At 38.8% G+C, this 17,151-nt stretch overlaps 2 non-coding genes across 2 annotated transcripts; both read left to right on the top strand.

Annotated features, from left to right (window-relative positions):
* Positions 1–7,921: 7,921 nt before the first annotated feature.
* Positions 7,922–8,029, top strand: LOC112725887 (small nucleolar RNA R71). The gene has a single exon (XR_003164967.1). It is a non-coding gene; the product is annotated as a small nucleolar RNA R71 (small nucleolar RNA).
* An 8,655-nt stretch (positions 8,030–16,684) lies between these two features.
* Positions 16,685–16,792, top strand: LOC112725997 (small nucleolar RNA R71). The gene has a single exon (XR_003165071.1). It is a non-coding gene; the product is annotated as a small nucleolar RNA R71 (small nucleolar RNA).
* Positions 16,793–17,151: the final 359 nt, after the last annotated feature.

Below are 17,151 nucleotides of genomic sequence, written 5' to 3'. Positions count from 1 at the left end.
AAAGGACTAGATTCTAGAATGGTTGGTACTTGGTAATTTGGGGAAATGGATCCTCTCCATTTTTTTTGTCACTGGAGAGAATACAGTGTAATCTCCCACCTTCAATTCTTTAAGTGGGACCAGAAATAAATGAGAGAGAGAATGCAATGAAGGGTAAGATCTTCCACTGTATATCATCCAGTTTTTTTTTCACTGGAGAGGATCCACTCCCGTAATTTGGTACTCATTTATGATGTTTGTTTATTATCTTTTGTATGCTGCATGAGAGAATGGGTGTTTTACGCAGTTCTGATGTTAGAAGTTAAAATTGGACCGTTCAATTTATAAAAATTATAAAAATTAGACCGTCTGATTTTTTGATATACAAATCGGATCCTATTTCAAATTTTTTAAAATTTTTAAACACAAATCGGAGGGTCCGATTTGTGTACTCCAAATTTTTAAAATTTTTTAAACACAAATCGGAGGGTTCGATTTGTGTTCATCCCACCAAAAATTACAATGTTAAGGTATATCACTCATCTCGCTTCCATATCTAAATTTGGAAAAGTCTAGGAGCTAGCAACTTTATTAAACTATGGTCAACATGTGACCAGCAAAAGAAAAGTGAATAATCCTACACCATTGGATGAAATCTCACACCATTAAAAACATCATTGATCTTGATGACTACAAATCACAAAAGTTATTGACCCCTAACATTCCTTTCTAAATTTTTTAGCCCCATGAGAGGGTGTATTACTGTATTTTGTTTGGTGGTGAGAAAATGATAAGAGAATATAAGATCTTAAAAATAAGGATAATTTACTTAAATAAAATATTTATATAAGTATTTTATTAGAATACATTTTTGTAAAACTGAAGGCACAATTGCAACTTTTACTCACTCATAAAAACTGCTACTGGTAGCAGCGGATTAGAGCAATACGTAAATCGCTACTGACAGTCGTGGTTTATGTAGAAGAGCGTGCAAGCAAAAATCGCTATAGGCAGCAGCGATTTCTGAAGGAGCGGATTTGGACATAAACCATTACAGGCAGTAGCGATTTTATGTGTTGTGTATGCATATAGTTCTTCTCTATATATACCACTTCCCTAGGCAATGAGGTAGTAGTGGAGTGTTATTTTTCACAAATGGATGGTGACGAGAGTTTTCTAGCTCTAGTGCATTGCTTTGGTAAAATTCAGAAAAGCAAAAGGCATGGTGTTAAATTTATGGATAGGGAATCGCTTAGCTTTTTTATCCGGTCGTCAAGTACGTTGGCGGATATAAAAAGCAGCATATTACAGAAGTTGGGAGTGTGTGGGATAAAGTGGGTGAAAAAGTTATTCTACAAGATTTCTATTGTTGTTGTATCAACCGGTATGAAGTATGAGACATTTGTGATAAGGTCCGATGAAGATATGCAGGTCTTGTGGTGCGCAGAAATCGTGACGGTTCCATTCCTTGGTAACGGCGCTAAAAACTCAACACGCACGTTCATAATCTTAGTTCTTTGTCACAACTTCGCACAACTAACCAGCAAGTGCACTGGGTCGTCCAAGTAATAAACCTTACGTGAGTAAGGGTCGATCCCACGGAGATTGTCGGCTTGAAGCAAGCTATGGTCACCTTGTAAATCTCAGTCAGACGGATTCAATTGATTATAGAGATTTAATAATTAAAAGATAAATATAAAATAAAGATAGTGATACTTATATAATTCATTGGTGAGAATTTCAGATAAGCGTATAGAGATGCGTTTGTTCCTCCTGAACCTCTGCTTTCCTATTATCTTCATCCAATCATTCATACTCCCTTCTATGGCAAGCTGTATGTTAGGCATCACCGTTGTCAATGGCTACATCATGTCCTCTTAGTGAAAATGGTCCAATGCGCTGTCACTGCATGGCTAATCATCTGTCGGTTCTCGATCATACTGGAATAGGATCCATTGATCCTTTTGCGTCTGTCACTACGTCCAGCACTCGCGAGTTTGAAGCTCGTCGCAGCCATCCCATCCTAGATCCTACTCGGAATACCACAGACAAGGTTTAGACTTTTCGGATCTCAAGAATGGCCGTCCATGGATTCTAACTTATACCACGAAGATTCTGATTAAGGAATCCCAGAGATACTCATTCAATCTAAGGTAGAATGGAAGTGGTTGTCAGGCACGCGTTCATAGTTGGAAATGATGATGACTGTCACGATCATCACATTCATATTGAGGTGCGAATGAATATCTTAGAATCGGAATAAGCTTGAATTGAATAGAAAAACAATAGTACTTTGTATTAATTCATGAGGAACAGCAGAGCTCCACACCTTAATCTATGGTGTGTAGAAACTCTACTGTTGAAAATACATAAGTGATGAAGGTCCAGGCATGGCCGAGAGGCCAGCCCCCAAACGTGATCTAAAGATGAAACTAAAGATGTAAATACAATAGTAAAAAATCCTATTTATGCTAAACTAGTTACTAGGGTTTACAGAAATGAGTAAATGATGCAGAAATCCACTTCCGGGGCCCACTTGGTGTGTGCTTAGGCTGAGCAATGAGCTTTACACGTGTAGAGGCTTCTCTTGGAGTTGAACGCCAGTTTGTAACCTGTTTCTGGCGTTTAACTCAACTTTGCAATCTGTTTCTAGCGTTTAACTCCAGAATGCAGCATGGAACTGGCGTTGAACGCCAGTTTACGTCATCTAAACTCAGGCAAAGTATGGACTATTATATATTGCTGGAAAGCCCTGGATGTCTACTTTCCAACACAATTGAGAGCGTGCCATTTGGAGTTCTGTAGCTCCAGAAAATCTACTTTGAGTGCAGGGATGTCAGAATCCAACAGCATCTGCAGTCCTTCTTCAACCTCTGAATCTGATTTTTGCTCAAGTCCCTCAATTTCAGCCAGAAAATACCTGAAATCACAGAAAAACACACAAACTCATAGTAAAGTCCAGAAATGTGATTTTTATTTAAAAACTAATAAAAATATACTAAAAATTAACTAAATTATACTGAAAACTATGTAAAAATAATGCCAAAAAGCGTATAAATTATCCGCTCATCACAACACCAAACTTAAATTGTTGCTTGTCCCCAAGCAACTGAAAATCAAATAGGATAAAAAGAAGAGAATATACTATAAATTCCAAAATATCAATGAAATTTAGCTCCAATCAGATGAGCGGGACTTGTAGCTTTTTGCCTCTTGAATAGTTTTGGCATCTCACTTTATCCATTGAAGTCCAGAATGATTGGCATCTATAGGAACTCAGAGTTCAGATAGTGTTATTGATTCTCCTAGTTCAGTATGTTGATTCTTGAACACAGCTACTTTATGAGTCTTGGCCGTGGCCCTAAGCACTTTGTTTTCCAGTATTACCACCGGATACATAAATGCCACAGATACATAATTAGGTGAACCTTTTCAGATTGTGACTCAGCTTTGCTAAAGTCCCCAATTAGAGGTGTCTAGGGTTCTTAAGCACACTTTTTTTTTTTTTGCTTTGGACCTTGACTTTAACCGCTCAGTCTCAAGTTTTCACTTGACACCTTCACGCCACAAGCACATGGTTAGAGACAGCTTGGTTTAGCCGCTTAGGCCAGGATTTTATTCCTTTAGGCCCTCCTATCTATTGATGCTCAAAGCCTTGGATCCTTTTTATTTACTCTTGCCTTTTGGTTTTAAGGGCTATTGGCTTTTTGCTCTTGCCTTTTGGTTTAAAGAGCTTTTGGCTTTTCCTGCTTGCTTTTTCTTTCTCTTTCTCTTTCTCCTTTTTTTTTTGCTATTTTTTTCTGCAAGCTTTTGTATTCACTGCTTTTTCTTGCTTCAAGAATCATTTTTATGATTTTTCAGATTATCAAATAACATTTCTCCTTTTTCCTTATTCTTCAAGAGCCAACATATTTAACATTCATAAACATCAAATTCAAAAGACATATGCACTGTTCAAGCATTCATTCAGAAAACAAAAAGTATTGTCACCACATCAAAATAATTAAACTAGTTTCAAGGATGAATTCGAAACCATGTACTTCTTGTTCTTTTGTAATTAAAACATTTTTCATTTAAGAAAGGTGATGGATTCATAGGACATTCATAACTTTAAGGCATAGACACTTAGACACTAGTGATCATATTGTAAAGACACAAACATAAATAAAACGTAAATTTCAAAAATCGAAAAATAGTAAAATAAATAGACAAGGAGATTAAGGAATGAGTCCACCTTAGTGAGGGTGACGTCTTCCTCTTCTTGAAGAACCAATGGTGCTTTTGAGCTCCTCTATGTCTCTTCCTTGCCTTTGTTGCTCCTCCCTCATGACTCTTTGATCTTCTCTAATCTCATGGAGGATGATGGAGTGCTCTTGGTGCTCCATCCTTAGTTGTCCCATGTTGGAACTTAATTCTCCTAGGGAAGTGTTGATTTGCTCCCAATAGTTTTGTGGAGGAAAGTGCATCCCTTGAGGCATCTCAGGGATTTCATGGTGAGGAATTTCCTCCTGCTCATGTTGAGGTCCATGATCTCTTATTTGCTCCATCCTTTTTTTAGTGATAGGCTTGTCCTCTTCAATGAGGATTTCTCCCTCTATGTCAATTCCAGCCGAATTGCAGAGGTGGCATATGAGGTGAGGAAAGGCTAACCTTGCCCAAGTGGAGGACTTGTCAGCCACCTTGTAAAGTTCTTGAGGTATAATCTCATGAACTTCCACCTCCTCTCCAATCATGATACTATGGATCATGATGTTCCGGTCTATAGTAACTTTAGACCGGTTACTAGTAGGATTGATTGAGCATTGAATGAACTCTTGCCATCCCCTAGCCACTAGTTTGAGGTCATGCCTTCTTAGTTGAACCGGCTTGCCTCTTGAGTCAATTTTCCATTGAGCTCCTTCCTCACATATGTCTATGAGGACTTGGTCCAACCTTTGATCAAAGTTGACCCTTCTTGTGTAGGGGCATGCGTTCTCTTCCATCATTGGCAAGTTGAACGCTAGCCTTATATTTTTCGGACTGAAATCTAAGTATTTCCCCCGAACCATGGTAAGCTAATGCTTTGGATTTGGGTTCACACTTTGATCATGGTTCCTAGTGATCCATGCGTTTGCATAGAACTCTTGAACCATTAGGATCCCGACTTGTTGAATGGGGTTGGTGAGAGCTTCCCAACCTCTTCTTTGGATCTCAAGTCGGATCTCCAGATACTCATTCTTTTTGAGCTTGAAAGGAACCTCAGGGATCACTTTCTTCTTGGCCACAACTTCATAGAAATGGTCTTGATGGACCTTTGAGATGAATCTCTCCATCTCTCATGACTCAGAGGTGGAAGCAATTGCCTTCCCTTTCCTCTTTCTAGAGGTTTCTCTGGCCTTAGGTGCCATAAATGGTTATGAAAAAATAAAAAGCTATGCTTTTACCACACCAAACTTAAAATGTTTGCTCATCCCCGAGCAAAAGAAGAAAGAAAGTAGTAGAAGAAGAAGAAAATGGAGGAGATGGAGGAAGAAGATGTATTCGGCCAAGGAGAAGAAGAGAGGGTTGTGTTGTGTGAAAATGAAGAAGGAGTGAGGGGTTTATATAGGAGTGAGGGAGGGTGTAGGGTTCGGCCATTAGGGTTGGGTTTGGGAGGGAAATTAGTTTGAATTTTGAAGGTAGGTGGGGTTTATGGGGAAGAGAGGATGGATGTGAGTGGTGAAGAAGTAATGGGAAAGAGTGATTGAGGTGATTGGTGAAGGGTATTTTGGGAAGAGAGTTATGAAAAGGTGTGAAGAGGAGAGAAGAAGATGTGGGGGATCCTGTGTGGTCTACAGATCCTGAGGGGATCCTGTGGGGTCCACAAATCCTGAGGGATCCTGTGGGGTCCACAGATCAAGTGGGGTCAAGGACTTAACATCCATGCTCCAATGAGGCATGTAAAACGCCCTTGCTGTGCAATCCGGGCGTTTAACGCCAGACTGCTACCTGTTTCTGGCGTTAAACGCCCAAATATAGCTTGTTTATGGCGTTTAACGCCAGGCAGATGCTTGTTTCTGGCGTTAAACGCCAGCTTGGTGCCTGTTTCTGGCGTTAAACGCGATACTGCTCTCCTCCAGGGTGTGCTGTTTTTCATTCTATTTTTGATTTTTCAGTAGTTTTTGTGACTTCACATGATCATCAACCTAATAAAACACGAAATAACAAAAAGAAAATAAAATTGATATGATTAAATAACATTGGGTTGCCTCCCAACAAGCGCTTCTTTAATGTCAATAGCATGACAGTAAGCTCTCATGGAGCCTCACAGATAATCAGAGCAAGGTTAGAACCTCCCAACACCAAACTTAGAGTTTGAATGTGGGGGTTCAACACCAAACTTAGAGTTTGACTGTGGGGGCTTTAGTTTACTGTGCAGTGAAAGAAGCTTTTCATGCTTCCTCTCCATGGTTACAGAAGGAGATCCTTGAGTTTCAAACACAAGGTTGTCCTCATTCAGTTGGAGGGCCAACTCTCCTCTGTCCACATCAATCATAGCTCTTACTGTGGCTAGGAAGGGTCTTTCAAGGATGATGGATTCATCCTCATCCTTCCCAGTGTCTAGGATTATGAAATCAGCAGGGATGTAAAGGCCTTCAACCTTCACTAACACGTCCTCTACTTGTCCATAAGCCTATTTTCTTGAGTTGTCTGCCATCTCTAATGAGATTCTAGCAGCTTGCGCCTCAAAGATCCCTAGTTTTTCCATTACAGAGAGTGGCATTAAGTATATTCCTGACCCCAGGTCACACAGAGCCTTCTCAAAGGTCATGGTGCCTATTTTGTAGGGAATTAGGAATTTACCAGGATCCTGTCTCTTTTGAGGTAATTTCTGCCTATCCAATGCATTCAGTTCATTGGTGAGCAAGGGAGGTTCATCTTCCCAAGTCTCATTACCAAATAATTTGGCATTCAGCTTCATGATTGCACCCAGGTATTTAGCAACATGCTTTTCAGTAATGTCTTCATCCTCTTCAGAGGAAGAATACTCATCAGAGCTCATGAAGGGCAGAAGGAGGTTCAATGGAATCTCTATGGTCTCTAATTGAGCCTCAAATACCTTTGGTTCCTCAAAGGGGTACTCCTTATTGGTCACTGGACGTCTCAGGAGGTCTTCCTCACCAGGATTCACGTCCTCCTCCTCCCTTGTAGATTCGTCCATGATGGTTAAATCAATGGCCTTGCACTCTCTCTTTGGCTTTTCTTCTGTATTGCTTAGGAGAGTACTAGGAGGAGTTTCGGTGACCCTTTCACTCAGCTGGCCCACTTGTGCCTCCAAATTTCTAATAGAGGACCTTTTTTCATTCATGAAACTCACAGTGGCCTTAGATAGATCAGAGACTATATTTGCTAAGCTAGATGGATTCTGCTCAGAATTCTCTGTTTGTTGCTGAGTGGATGATAAAAAAGGTTTGCTATTGCTAAACCTGTTTCTTCCACCATTATTAAAGCCTTGTTGAGGCTTTTGTTGATCCTTCCATGAGAAATTTGGATGATTTCTCCATGAGGGATTATAGGTATTTCCATAGGGTTCACCCATGTAATTCACCTCTGCTATTGCAGGGTTTTCAGGATCATAAGCTTCTTCTTCAGAAGATGCCTCTTTAGTACTGTTGGATGATTCCTTCAATCCATTCAGACTCTGAGAGATCATATTGACTTGCTGAGTCAATATTTTATTCTGAGCTAATATGGCATTCAGAGTATCAATTTCAAGAACTCCTTTCCTCTGAGGCGTCCCATTATTCACAGGATTCCTTTCAGAAGTGTACATGAACTGGTTATTTGCAACCATGTCAATGAGTTCTTAGGCTTCCGCAGGCGTGTTCTTTAGGTGAATGGATCCACCTGCAGAATGGTCCAATGACATTTTAGATAATTCAGACAGACCATCATAGAATATATCCAGGATGGTCCATTCTAAAAGCATTTCAGAAGGACACTTTTTGGTCAGTTCCTTGTATCTCTCCCAAGCTTCATAGAGGGATTCACCTTCCTTTTGTCTGAAGGTCTAAACATCCACTCTAAGCTTGCTAAGCTTTTGAGGAGGAAAGAACTTGGCTAAGAAAGCCGTGACCAGCTTATCCCAAGAGTCCAGGCTATCCTTAGGTTGAGAGTCCAAAGATATTCTAGCTCTGTCTCTTACAGCAAACGGGAAAAGCATGAGCCTGTAGACCTCGAGATCAACCCCATTGGTCTTAACAGTATCACAGATTTGCAAGAATTAAGTTAAGAACTGAAAAGGATCTTCTGATGGAAGTCCATGAAACTTGCAGTTCTGTTGCATCAGAGAAACTAATTGAGGTTTCAGCTCAAAGTTGTTTGCTCCAATGGCAGGGATTGAGATGCTTCTTCCATGTAAATTGGAATTTGGTGCAGTGAAGTCACCAAGCATCTTCCTTGCATTGTTATTATTTCCGGCCATGTCTCCTTCTTTTTCGAAAATTTCTGTCAGATTTTCTCCAAAGAGTTGTGCTTTAGCTTTCCTTAGCTTCCTCTTCAGAGTTCTTTCAGGTTCGGGATCAGCTTCAACAAGAATGTCCTTATCCTTGTTCCTGTTCATATGAAAAAGAAGAAAATAAAAAAGAAAATATGAAATCCTCTATGTCACAGTATAGAGATTCCTTTATGTGAGTAGAAGAAGATATGAATAGAAGAAGGAGAATCCAAACACAAGGGTGAGGAGTAGGTTCGAATTCTTGGGTGAAAAAGGGGTGTTAGTAAATAAATAAATAAATAGAAGGAGGTGAGGGAGAAGAATTTTCGAAAATCATTAGAAAAGAAAAGAAAGATATTTTTGTTTTTAAATTGAATTTAAAATAAAAAAATAAAAATTAAAGTTCAAAAATTAAGAAAGGAAAATTGAATCAAATTAAATTAAATTTAAAATAATTAGTTAATTTAAAAAGGAATTTTGAAAAAGAGGGAGGGAATTTTTGAAAATTAGAGATAGAATTAGTTAGGTAGTTTTGAAAAAGATATGATTGAAATAGTGAACTTTTAAAATCAAATAAAAAGTCAAGTAGTTTATTGAAAAAGAATTGAAAATCAATTTTTGAAAAGATAAGAAGTTAGAAAAGAAGTTGGAAAAGATTTTGAAATTGATTTTGAAAAAGATATGATTGAAACTTAATTTGAAAAAGATTTAAAAAAAGAAATTTGAAAAGATTTGAATTTTGAAATCAAAGTTGATTACTTGACTAACAAGAAACTAAAAAGATATGATTCTAGAGTTTAAAGATTGAACCTTTCTTATTAGGCAAGTAACAAACTTAAAAATTTTGAATCAATCACATTAATTGTTAGCATTAATTTCGAAAATATGAAATAAAAATAAGAAAAAGATTTTGAAAATAATTTTGAAAGTTTCGAAATTTATAAAAGAAAGATGAAAATGATTTGATTTTTGAAAAATATTTGAAAAAGATAGAATTTTTAAATTGAAAATTTGATTTGACTCATAAGAAACAACTTAATTTTTAAGAGTTTTGAAAAAGTCAACTCAAATTTTCGACAAATTTATGAGAAAATATGGGAAAGATATTTTTTTGATTTTTGAATTTTAACAACGAAAGAGAAAAACATCAAAAAGACTCAATGCATGAAAATTTTGGATCAAAATAAAGGAAACATGCAAGAACACCTTGAATGCAAAGATGAACACCAAGAACACTTTGAAGATCATGATGAACATTAAGTATGTATTTTTGAAAAATTTTTAATAAAAGAAAACATGCAAGACACCTAACATAGAAATTTTTAATATTTAGACACTAAGAATTCAAGAATGCATATGAAAAACAAGAAAAGACACAAAACAAGAAATTTTAAAGATCAAACAAGAAGACTTATCAAGAACAACTTGAAGATCATGAAGAACAAGAAAGAGACTCAATGCATGTGTTTTCGAAAAATTTTTAAGAAAAATAAAAAGATGCAATTGACACCAAACTTAAAAATTGACACAAGACTCAAACAAGAAATACAAAATTATTTTTGATTTTATGATTTTATTTTATTTTTTGGATTTTTCGAAAATTATTTTGGAAAAACGAAAAAGAAATTTTTTTTTGTATTTTTGGAAAATAAGAAATAAAAAGCTTAAAATTAAAATAAAATTACCTAATCTGAGCAACAAGATGAACCGTCAGTTGTCCAAACTCGAACAATCCCCGGCAACGGCGCCAAAAACTTGGTGCGCAAAAATTGTGACAGTTCCATTCCTTAGTAACGGCGCTAAAAACTCAACACGCACGTTCATAATCTTAGTTCTTTGTCACAACATCGCACAACTAACCAGCAAGTGCACTGGGTAGTCCAAGTAATAAACCTTACGTGAATAAGGGTCGATCCCACGGAGATTGTCGGGTTGAAGCAAGCTATGGTCACCTTGTAAATCTCAGTCAGGCGGATTCAATTGATTATAGAGATTTAATAATTAAAAGATAAATATAAAATAAAGATAGTGATACTTATGTAATTCATTGGTGAGAATTTCAGATAAGCGTATAGAGATGCGTTCGTTCCTCCTGGACCTCTGCTTTCCTATTATCTTCATCCAATCATTCATACTCCCTTCTATGGCAAGCTGTATGTTAGGCATCTCCGTTGTCAATGGCTACATCCTGTCCTCTCAGTGAAAATGGTCCAATGCGCTGTCACTGCATGGCTAATCATCTGTCGGTTCTCGATCATACTGGAATAGGATCCATTGATCCTTTTGCGTCTGTCACTACGTCCAGCACTCGCGAGTTTGAAGCTCGTCGTAGCCATCCCATCCTAGATCCTACTCGGAATACCACAGACAAGGTTTAGACTTTTCGGATCTCAAGAATGGCCGTCCATGGATTCTAACTTATACCACGAAGATTCTGATTAAGGAATCCCAGAGATACTCATTCAATCTAAGGTAGAACGGAAGTGGTTGTCAGGCACGCGTTCATAGTTGGAAATGATGATGACTGTCACGATCATCACATTCATATTGAGGTGCGAATGAATATCTTAGAATCGGAATAAGCTTGAATTGAATAGAAAAATAATAGTAATTTGTATTAGTTCATGAGGAACAGCAGAGCTCCACACCTTAATCTATGGTGTGTAGAAACTCTACCATTGAAAATACATAAGTGATGAAGGTCCAGGTATGGCCGAGAGGCCATCCTCCAAACGTGATCTAAAGATGAAACTAAAGATGTAAATACAATAGTAAAAAGTCCTATTTATGCTAAACTAGTTACTAGGGTTTACAGAAATGAGTAAATGATGCAGAAATCCACTTCCGGGGCCCACTAGGTGTGTGCTTGGGCTGAGCATTGAGCTTTACACGTGTAGAGGCTTCTCTTGGAGTTGAACGCCAGTTTGTAACATGTTTCTGGCGTTTAACTCCAGAATGCAGCATAGAACTGGCGTTGAACGCCAGTTTACGTCATCTAAACTCGGGCAAAGTATGGATTATTATATATTGCTGGAAATCCTTGGATGTCTACTTTCCAACGCAATTGAGAGCGTGCCATTTGGAGTTCTGTAGCTCCAGAAAATCCACTTTGAGTGCAGGGAGGTCAGAATCCAACAACATCTGCAGTCCTTCTTTAACCTCTGAATCTGATTTTTGCTCAAGTCCCTCAATTTCAGCCAGAAAATACCTGAAATCACAGAAAAACACACAAACTCATAGTAAAGTCCAGAAATGTGTTTTTTATTTAAAAACTAATAAAAATATACTAAAAACTAACGAAATTATACTGAAAACTATGTAAAAACAATGCCAAAAAGCGTATAAATTATCCGCTCATCACAACACCAAACTTAAATTGTTGCTTATCCCTAAGCAACTGAAAATCAAATAGGATAAAAAGAAGAGAATTTACTATAAATTCCAAAATATCAATGAAACTTAGCTCCAATCAGATGAGCGGGACTTGTAGCTTTTTGCCTCTTGAATAATTTTGGCATCTCACTTTATCCATTGAAGTCCAGAATGATTGGCATCTATATGAACTCAGAGTTCAGATAGTGTTATTGATTCTCCTAGTTCAGTATGTTGATTCTTGAGCACAGCTACTTTATGAGTCTTGGCCGTGGCCATAATCACTTTGTTTTCCAGTATTACCACCGGATACATAAATGCCACAGACACATAATTGGGTGAACCTTTTTAGATTGTGACTCAGCTTTGCTAAAGTCCCCAATTAGAGGTGTCCATGGTTCTTAAGCACACTCTTTTTTTTTTTTTTACTTTGGACCTTGACTTTAACCGCTCAGTCTCAAGTTTTTACTTGACACCTTCACGCCACAAGCACATGGTTAGGGATAGCTTGGTTTAGCTGCTTAGGCCAGGATTTTATTCCTTTAGACCCTCCTATCCACTGATGCTCAAAGCCTTGGATCCTTTTTATTTATCCTTGCCTTTTGGTTTTAAGGGCTATTGGCTTTTTGCTCTTGCCTTTTGGTTTAAAGAGTTTTTGGCTTTTTCTGCTTGCTTTTTCTTTCTCTTTCTCTTTCTCCTTTTTTTCGCTATTTTTTTTTCTGCAAGCTTTTGTATTCACTGCTTTTTCTTGCTTCAAGAATCATTTTTATGATTTTTCAGATTATCAAATAACATTTCTCCTTTTTTCTTATTCTTCAAGAGCCAACATATTTAACATTCATAAACATCAAATTCAAAAGACATATGCACTGTTCAAGCATTCATTCAGAAAACAAAAAGTATTGTCACCACATCAAAATAATTAAACTAGTTTCAAGGATGAATTCGAAACCATGTACTTCTTGTTCTTTTGTAATTAAAACATTTTTCATTTAAGAAAGGTGATGGATTCATAGGACATTCATAACTTTAAGGCATAGACACTTAGACACTAGTGATCATATAGTAAAGACACAAACATAAATAAAACGTAAATTTCAAAAATAAAAAAACAGTAAAATAAATTGACAAGGAGATTAAGGAATGAGTCCACCTTAGTGAGGGTGACGTCTTCCTCTTCTTGAAGAACCAATGGTGCTTTTGAGCTCCTCTATGTCTCTTCCTTGCCTTTGTTGCTCCTCCCTCATGACTCTTTGATCTTCTCTAATCTCATGGAGGATGATGGAGTGCTCTTGGTGCTCCACCCTTAGTTGTCCCATGTTGAAACTTAATTCTCCTAGGGAAGTGTTGATTTGCTCCCAATAGTTTTGTGGAGGAAAGTGCATCCCTTGAGGCATCTCAGGGATTTCATGGTGAGGAATTTCCACCTGCTCATGTTGAGGTCCATGATCTCTTATTTTCTCCATCCTTTTCTTTGTGATGGGCTTGTCCTCTTCAATGAGGATTTCTCCCTCTATGTCAATTCTAGCCGAATTGCAGAGGTGGCATATGAGGTGAAGAAAGGCTAACCTTGCCCAAATGGAGGACTTGTCAGCCACCTTGTAAAGTTCTTGAGGTATAATCTCAAGAACTTCCACCTCCTCTCCAATCATGATACTATGGATCATGATGGCCCGGTCTATAGTAACTTCAGACCGGTTACTAGTAGGAATGATTGAGCGTTGAATGAACTCTAGCCATCCCCTAGCCACTGGTTTGAGGTTATGCCTTCTTAGTTGAACCGGCTTGCCTCTTGAGTCAATTTTCCATTGAGCTCCTTCCTCACATATGTCTATGAGGACTTGGTCCAACCTTTGATCAAAGTTGACCCTTCTTGTGTAGGGGCGTGCGTTCTCTTCCATCATTGGCAAGTTGAACGCTAGCCTTACATTTTCCGGACTGAAATCTAAGTATTTCTCCCGAACCATGGTAAGCCAATGCTTTGGATTCGGGTTCACACTTTGATCATGGTTCCTAGTGATCCATGCTTTTGCATAGAACTCTTGAACCATTAGGATCCCGACTTGTTGAATGGGGTTGGTGAGAGCTTCCCAACCTCTTCTTTGGATCTCAAGTCGGATCTCCGGATACTCATTCTTTTTGAGCTTGAAAGGAACCTCAGGGATCACTTTCTTCTTGGCCACAACTTCATAGAAGTGGTCTTGATGGACTTTTGAGATGAATCTCTCCATCTCCCATGACTCAGAGGTGGAAGCAATTGCCTTCTCTTTCCTCTTTCTAGAGGTTTCTCTGGCCTTAGGTGCCATAAATAGTTATGGAAAAATAAAAAGCTATGCTTTTACCACACCAAACTTAAAATGTTTGCTCGTCCCCGAGCAAAAGAAGAAAGAAAGTAGTAGAAGAAGAAGAAAATGGAGGAGATGGGGGAAGAAGATGTATTCGGCCAAGGAGAAGAAGAGAGGGTTGTGTTGTGTGAAAATGAAGAAGGAGTGAGGGGTTTATATAGGAGTGAGGGAGGGTGTAGGGTTCGTCCATTAGGGTTGGGTTTGGGAGGGAAATTAGTTTGAATTTTGAAGGTAGGTGGCGTTTATGGGGAAGAGATGATGGATGTTAGTGGTGAAGAAGTGATGGGAAAGAGTGATTGAGGTGAGTGGTGAAGGGTATTTGGGGAAGAGAGTTATGAAGAGGTGTGAAAAGGAGAGAAGAAGATGTGGGGGATCCTGTGGGATCCACAGATCCTAAGGGGATCCTGTGGGATCCACATATCAAGTGGGGTCAAGGACTTAACATCCCTGCTCCAATGAGGCGTGTAAAACGCCCTTGCTGTGCAATCCTGGCGTTTAACGCCAGACTGCTGCCTGTTTCTGGCGTTAAACGCCCAAATGTAGCTTGTTTCTGGCGTTTAACGCAAGGCAGATGCTTGTTTCTGGCGTTAAACGCCAGCTTGGTGCCTGTTTCTGGCGTTAAACGCCAGACTGCTCTCCTCCAGGGTGTGCTGTTTTCAATGCTATTTTTCATTCTATTTTTGACTTTTCAGTAGTTTTTGTGACTTCACATGATCATCAACCTAATAAAACGCAAAATAACAAAAAGAAAATAAAATAGATATGATTAAATAACATTGGGTTGCCTCCCAACAAGCGCTTCTTTAATGTCAATAGCTTGACAGTGAGCTCTCATGGAGCCTCACAGATAATCAGAGCAAGGTTGGAACCTCCCAACACCAAACTTAGAGTTTAAATGTGGGGGTTCAACACCAAACTTAGAGTTTGGTTATGGCTTCCCAACACCAAACTTAAAGTTTGACTGTGGGGGCTTTAGTTGACTCTGCAGTGAGAGAAGCTTTTCATGCTTCCTCTCCATGGTTACAGAAGGAGATCCTTGAGTTTCAAACACAAGGTTGTCCTCATTCAGTTGGAGGACCAACTCTCCTCTGTCCACATCAATCACAGCTCTTGCTGTGGCTAGAAAGGGTCTTCCAAGGATGATGGATTCATCCTCATCCTTCCCAGTGTCTAGGATTATGAAATCAGCAGGGATGTAAAGGCCTTCAACCTTCACTAACACGTCCTCTACTTGTCCATAAGCCTGTTTTCTTGAGTTGTCTGCCATCTCTAATGAGATTCTAGCAGCTTGCACCTCAAAGATCTCTAGTTTCTCCATTACAGAGAGTGGCATTAAGTTTATTCCTGACCCCAGATCACACAGAGCCTTCTCAAAGGTCATGGTGCCTATTTTGCAGGGAATTAGAAATTTACCAGGATCCTGTTTCTTTTGAGGTAATTTCTGCCTGTCCAATGCATTCAATTCATTGGTGAGCAAGGGAGGTTCATCTTCCCAAGTCTCATTACCAAATAATTTGGCATTCAGCTTCATGATTGCACCCAGGTATTTAGCAACTTGCTCTTCAGTAATGTCTTCATCCTCTTCAGAGGAAGAATACTCATCAGAGCTCATGAAGGGCAGAAGGAGGTTTAATGGAATCTCTATGGTCTCTAATTGAGCCTCAGATTCCTTTGGTTCCTTAAAGGGATACTCCTTATTGGTCACTGGACGTCCCAGGAGGTCTTCCTCACTAGGATTCACGTCCTCCTCCTCCCTTGTAGATTCGGCCATGATGGTCAAATCAATGGCCTTGCACTCTTTCTTTGGATTTTCTTCTGTGTTGCTTAGGAGAGTACTAGGAGGAGTTTCAGTGACCCTTTTACTCAGCTGGCCCACTTGTGCCTCCAAATTTCTAATGGAAAACCTTTTTTCATTCATGAAACTCACAGTGGCCTTAGATATATCAGAGACTATATTTGCTAAGCTAGATGGATTCTGCTCAGAATTCTCTGTTTGTTGCTGAGTGGATGATGGAAAAAGTTTGCTATTACTAAACCCATTTCTTCCACCATTATTAAAGCCTTGTTGAGGCTTTTGTTGATCCTTCAATGAGAAATTTGGATGATTTCTCCATGAGGATTTATAGGTGTTTCCATAGGGTTCACCCATGTAATTCACCTCTGCTATTGCAGGGGTCTCAGGATCATAAGCTTCTTCTTCAGAAGATGCCTTTTTAGTACTGTTGGATGATTCCTTCAATCCATTCAGACTCTGAGAGATCATATTGACTTCCTGAGTCAATATTTTATTTTGAGCCAATATGGCATTCAGAGTATCAATTTCAAGAACTCCTTTCCTTTGAGGCATCCCATTCTTCACAGGATTCCTTTCAGAAGTGTACATGAACTGGTTATTTGCAACCATGTCAATGAGTTCTTGGGCTTCTGCAGGCGTTTTTTTTAGGTGAATGGATCCACCTGCAGAATGGTCCAATGACATTTTAGATAATTCAGCCAGACCATCATAGAATATATCCAGGATGGTCCATTCTGAAAGCATGTCAGAAGGACACTTTTTGGTCAGTTCCTTGTATCTCTCCCAAGCTTCATAGAGGGATTCACCTTCCTTTTGTCTGAAGGTCTGAACATCCACTCTAAGCTTGCTAAGCTTTTGAGGAGGAAAGAACTTGGCTAAGAAAGCCGTGACCAGCTTATCCCAAGAGTTCAGGCTATCCTTAGGTTGAGAGTCCAACCATATTCTAGCTCTGTCTCTTACAGCAAACGGGAAAAGCATGAACCCCTAGACCTCGGGATCAACCCTATTGGTCTTAACTGTATCACAGATTTGCAAGAATTAAGTTAAGAACTGAAAAGGATCTTCTGATGGAAGTCCATGAAACTTGCAGTTCTGTTGCATCAGAGAAACTAATTGTGGTTTTAGCTCAAAGTTGTTTGCTCCAATGGCAGGGATTGAGATTCTTCTTCCATGTAAATTGGAATTTGGTGCAGTGAAGTCACCAA

The sequence above is a fragment of the Arachis hypogaea genome, chromosome 11 (assembly GCF_003086295.3).
Source record: "Arachis hypogaea cultivar Tifrunner chromosome 11, arahy.Tifrunner.gnm2.J5K5, whole genome shotgun sequence".
NCBI lineage: Eukaryota > Viridiplantae > Streptophyta > Magnoliopsida > Fabales > Fabaceae > Arachis > Arachis hypogaea.
The sequence above is the reverse complement of the archived record's forward strand: the minus strand, read 5'-3'. Positions and strand labels throughout refer to the sequence as shown.